We start from the raw sequence: 6442 nt of genomic DNA, 5'->3' as shown, positions 1-6442 counted from the left end.
AGAGCTTTGATACCAATGTGAGAGCCCAGGGAACTGCTGTCAGAAGCCTCCGTCCTATCGCCCTATTTATAAGCCCTTGGCCGTCTATGTTTAGGATTCCATGTCCACATCTAGGCAGTTGTCCCTCGGCCTGGGTTTGTGACCCCCTTAGGTTGCCCTTGACCTTACGAGTTTTCTAAAATCTCTGTATCAAACTTATCCCTAAGTTTTCCAAGGTGCAATGGATCACAAAACACTAAATTATTGCAAATAAGTGCCTTAACTAAGCACATGTTTGCTACAGTGCAGCTTCTTGTAAACATGCACTCCATTTGTTCATCACTTTGTAGCAATCCCCTAGCTAGGAAGCCTCCTTAAAGGAAGGATAAAAACTTTCATTGAGAGCATGAAGCTCGTCGAAAGACGTACATCCTTTACAAATTGTCGAAAGCATAAGTAAGAAATATTTTTCTCCAACACTAGGAGAGACATAATACATTTGGCCAATAACATGCCCTCATTTTCTTTTTTCCATTTCTTAGAGAAGTGATTCCAAACCCATTCACGTGGGAAATCAAAATACAATAGCAAACACGCATCTTCATGCAATCCATTAGCTTTGAACCATTCTATAAGAGTGATTTTTTGGTTTCTATCTTCAGTCGATACATCTTGCAAATTATCCTCATTATAGGCAGATTAACCTGCAATCTTTGTACATTTGGCTTTTAGCATGCAGAAAATACGCTAGCATGCCTCTAAAGCACACATACCTACAAATTAATCTCATCAAGAACTCCATCTGCATCTCACAACTTCATAACAACCTTGTCATGGTCCTCATATGCTACTTATAAAGATACTTGACATCTGTAATTGTTGAGCAAATGAAATGACAAATAAGCACTATATGGAAATTGAGGAGATTTCACTTAACTTGTATTGTACCATTGCTTTCACATCGCATGTAGCAAGGGTAACCATCTCAATCAATCATAGTCATAATCGAGAATCGCTTAGGATAGTGATGTTTGCACATTCCATTTATCATACAAGAAGATTTTCTATTGAATGCTCCACATGGTCCATGAATGTTTGAACTGCATATGACATCATGCAACTCTAAAAATTGTCCCCTATTAGGAAATTTTGCACACACTAACCTATCATAATGGGCAACATCCACTGGCTTATAACCACTTTTCAAAATCAAGAGGATGTGGGCATGCAGTAGACCTTGTATAAGAAACTCGATGATAGATACAAATCCCACTACCCTCCCAAAAATTTATCTTTTTATGAGTAATTCCATCAAATCTTTATACTTTGCATGGAAAACACATGCAATTAGATCGGGTCGATCTTGGATAGTTTTCCCTGGCAACAAAGAATCACTAATCTCAACCCAATTAAGATTGCAATTGAAAGTTATAAAAGATCGGGTTTTTCCATTTTTCTTACAGTTGCCATTAAGACTTGAAAGAATCGATGCATAAATCTAGGACCCACTACAAAAGAAGAGGGTAGCACAACCCTTCTTCCAACATCTCTACCTAGCATTTCCCTCCTATCATCATACACATTATCCATATCTACAAGACCTTGGTACAACTCAACACGTAGTGTACTCTAGTTCTCACACCCATACTAATCTAGATCCCTCAATGGAACTGTAAGCATCGACAATATATTGTTGCAGCAATCTTCCACCACAAAGAAGACATTGGGTACTGTCTTCTTGTACCTGAAGCCTATAATCATAAAAATCTATTAGAGTAACCTTGTCTCTACAATTTCGACTGTGGAGAGAAATTCCATTGCCCCAACCTTCCTCTCCGTTTGGAACAATAGTACATACATCAAAGGCATATATGTCCTATTCAAATTCGAGATCTTCATTAGAGCTCCAAAGTGGGTGAACACTTGTATGTCTCGATGACCTATGTCAATGTCTCGTCCTTGACCACGCATAATAGTGGCAACTTCACTTGTAGTTGGGATAGAGTATTGTCTAGAGGTGGCTCTTGTCTCAGCAATGACCATCCTTATATTAATATGTGGGCCCAATTCCAAAATGTCTCTCGTTGCACGTAGCATACATGCATAAGGGTTATTTTCATGCATCATCTCTCTTGCAATTGCTACATCACTTGTGAATATAATGAAGGCATGCATTGCAGTCTATTATTCAACTCGCTATTTGTATCATACACATACGATTGCGCATATCATCGAGGACTTTGTTGTGCACCCTTGGGTAATAATGAGCCAATGCGATGAAATATCAATTCGTAGCGAAAGGAATAGACGCCACCTCTAGGTAAGTGCTCATCCAAATGAGCTCCCAAAGATACAAAAGCCAAAGAATTGTTATGTGCTCATATATTCTTTATAAATAGTTTACTATGTTGATTGTCAACACTCAAAAGAGCTCTTAGAGATTCTAAAGGATCTTGCAAAGATGGCAGGAAAACCTCTCCCGCCGCATAGTAGTACTTACTCACAAATTGGTCTTACCGCCGGACTTAGTCTCACACTTCCACAGATGAGCATCACAATACTGGCATCTAAACATACAACTATTTGGTGCATCATAGATCCACACGGTTTCCTTATTTTATGAACATCATGTATAATACACACAACTAGTGTTCACGTGCGCTCAACCTCTATAAAGTGACTATCATTTTCACTTGTAGCCTCAGTCTAATTATGAACCACTGCGTGCGTTTGGCGATTCATATGACAAAGTGCATAGTTTTTCAATGCCCCATTCATGATGTCACATGTTTCGTGAAGCAAAACACCATGAACCCCATTGTTTTCAAGCACATAATACGTTGACCCATAATGAGTTTCATGCATCACTTGCTAGTTATGGTAACTTCCTATAAAACATGCCATCCCTTGTCTAATGCATACCCTACCACGTGCCAAGCTGCACCGTCTTGATGGGGTAACATGCAAAGCTTCGTGATGGTCTCTCGAGACATTTTGTTTGTAGTTAGACCAAGGACGTGTCGCCATGATGACCTTGTCAGGATCATAAAAACCTTCAGTGTTGACCATGGAGAGGCAACATTGGAAGAGTTATCCATATCTAAAAGAAAAAGGAAGGCTCTTTAAGTATCTTATTTCTAACAGTTTAAAGATACATGAACATGTTGAGACAAACTCATTTCACTCTAGCCACGAATTTTCATGATGAAGAATTTGAAAGTACATAATATTGTGAGTAGAAGGAAAATAGGCAAACATAAAGAGGACATACATTCCTCTAGTAATAGAACTCTATGTTGCTACTCTGCATTGCCTATCGCAGATGCTATCACTTGTACTTCTCTTCCAAATGTGCCACACTCTTGCATCCTACTGGTTGACATGTAATCTAAGAATGCAATTTTCCTCCCGATAGTGGCTATTTATTTCCCTCAACACTTTGCTCCCGATAGGTGCCTAAAGTTTGCATTTATTGGAAACATCATGCCCTCAAAATAGAAGCACAGGAGATTGCATCTTCAGTTTATTTGTGTCTTGACATCAGCCAAAAGCCCTCAAAAAAGAAGCAAAGGTGATTGCATTCACAGATCAGCAAGCATAGGAGGTTGCATTTCCAAAGAAGATTAAAATTTGCATTCTATAATAAGCCTCGACCTTGCTTGGCCTGGTTAGTTTGAAAATGCAAGAATAAGACGTTGCATTTTGAGGTGGAATTTGCACATCACTTGTACCTTCACATCAAACTCAACATTGCTTGGATTGCATAAGCACATGATAGTTTCATGACTCTAGTTTTCCATTCGATGGGAAATTGCATGCATAGATAACTGCATTTGTAGTTCAAATATGGCTTCACATCAGTCAAAAACCCTGGAAATAGAAGCATACATGATCACATTTTCTAATCTGTAATGGATTCACATTTATCCAAAACCACAAGCAAAAGAGGTTGCATTTGAGAGAGGCCTAAGGTTTACACTCATTGGAAACAATGTGGCCTCAAAATCGAAGCACATGTGATTGCATCTCTAGTTCAGATGCGGCTTTGTATCAGTCAAGAGCCCTCATAATGAAAGCAAAGTTGATGGTAGATCTCTATTTGCATCCTCTAGTAACCACAAGCATAGGAAGTTGCATATCGAGGGAAGCGTTAGCCTTGCGTAGAGAAGCCTTAGCTTAAATTAGTTTTCCATTTGACAAAAATTACAAGCATAGGTGGTTGCATTTCAAGAGACATTTTCGCTCTGCCACAAGCCCTCAAAATAGAAGCACATGGTGCTTGCATTTGTAGCTCATCTGTACGTTCACATCAATCAAAAGACATTAAAATAGAAGTAGTAGAGGTGATTTCATTCACAAATCAACAAGCATAGGAGGTTGTGTTTCCAAAGAGCCTAAGCTTTACATTAAAAGAGAAGCCTCAACTTTGTTGGAATTAGTGTTGCAGAGAAACACACACAGCTTGGAGAAGACGAAGGAAGCTCAAGGCACACAATAGAGAGTGTGTTACTTAGTCTGCAATAGAAAAGATAGATAGCCCTAGAGTGATGGGCGTATATACAATGCTCGGGGGAAAAAACCTCCTAAAGAGGAAAAAAATGCCCCCGCGGTCCTGTGTGTTCACACACATCACTACCACATGTATATGGTAACAAATCCCCCCTGGAGTGATGCGGTGAACGAAAGCTGGCACATGAGTAAAGGGAAGTGCCATGCCCTGAGGACATGATCAGTTCACAAAGGGGAGTAAGCCCAAAGCTTTGCGGAAAGCTTCAAGCTTCTCACGAGACAATGCCTTTGTGAAAAGATCTGCAAGATTGTCCTGTGTTGGCACATAAGCCAAGTTGATCTCTCCTGCTGAGAGCCTCTCCCTGACATAGTGGTAATGCACCTCAATGTGCTTTGTGCGAGCATGAAAAACTGGGTTCCTCGCAACTGCCAATGCGCTCTGACTGTAAGTGTAGATAGTGTTGGCAGTGTCCTGTCCAACACCCAAATTAGCCATATGGCGTCTGAACCATACACACTCAACCGTAGCTGTGAAGACTGCCCTGTACTCAACCTCACAACTCGAAGTGGCCACAGTAGGTTGCTTCTTGCTCAACCATGATATACATGAACTGCCAAGCATGAAACAAAAACCACTCGTGGACACTTGCATGTCAAAAGAACCAGCCCAATCTGAGTCCAAAAAAGCATGTAAGTCTGGCGGCAATGATCCCCCCTTGGGATAAAACAAGCCAAGATGTAAAGTGCCACTAAGGTAGCGGAAAATCCTCTTGACAGCCTGCCAATGCTTAGACCGTGGGCTATGCATAAATCTGCTGACCTGTGAGATTGCAAACTGAATATCCGGCCTCGTGTTGCATACATAAATGAGGCAACCAACAACAGTTTGATAAAGAGTGACATCAGTAGGATCGTCAGCATCATGTAGACTTGACTTCAAACCTGTTTCCATGGGAGTGGCAATAGGTTTGCAATCCTCAAGTCCAAACTTACATAGCAATGTCTCTATGTAACTTTTTTGACACAAGGCAATACCACCATCACACTGCTTAAACTGTATGCCCAAATAATGATGCAACAGCCCCAAATCTTTCATCTTGAAAGTAGCATTCAAATCAGCCTTAAATTCAGCAATATGTCTCTCATTTGCTCCAGTGATCAGCAAATCATCAACATAAAGAACCACAATGAGAAGTACATCACCCTCACCCTTTACATACAATGTCCTTTCTGTTGGACTATTACAAAAGCCTCGTTTAACCAAATGAGTGTTAGCTTTCTCATACCAAGCACGAGTAGATTGCTTCAACCCATACAAAGCCTTCTTACATCTGCACACTTTGTCCTCTTGTCCTTTTATGACAAAACCGCGAGGCTGCGTTACATAAACTTCCTTAAATACGTCACCATTCAAGAAAGCAGTAACAATATCTAATTGATGTACATCCCAACCAAAATCAACTACCAATGCACATAGAAAACGCACAGTAGTCATACGAAGGGTGGGAGCAAAATTCTCTTCATAATCTATGCCTTTTTGCTGTGCATAACCCTTTGCAACAAGTCGAGCCTTATGGCGATCGATCTCACCATCCCACTTCGTACCAATGGCCTTTTTGCCAGAAGGCAAATCACATAAAGTCCATGTGTCATTTTCTATAAGTGCATCATATTCTGATTGCATGGCAGCCATCCAATTTTGTGAATTCTGTGCTTCATCAAAAGACAGAGGCTCCTCAACATCATGTAAGCTAGACACAGCCAAAGCATAACAATCTGATGCATAAGATGCATGGCGAGAGCCTCAACGAGTACGACTAGACAAAGGTGCATCCAATTTACTGTCACGCAAAGTGTGCACCAGCCATTTTGGCATACCTCTAGCCTGCTCATTTTCAGCCCTTTCCTCATCAAGTACACCATCTACATCTGCATCAATAATAGGCTGATCTAA

The sequence above is a fragment of the Adiantum capillus-veneris genome, chromosome 20, assembly GCF_014529385.1.
Source record: "Adiantum capillus-veneris isolate H3 chromosome 20, ASM1452938v2, whole genome shotgun sequence".
Classification (NCBI taxonomy): Eukaryota; Viridiplantae; Streptophyta; class Polypodiopsida; order Polypodiales; family Pteridaceae; genus Adiantum; species Adiantum capillus-veneris.
This window is presented reverse-complemented; position numbering follows the sequence as displayed.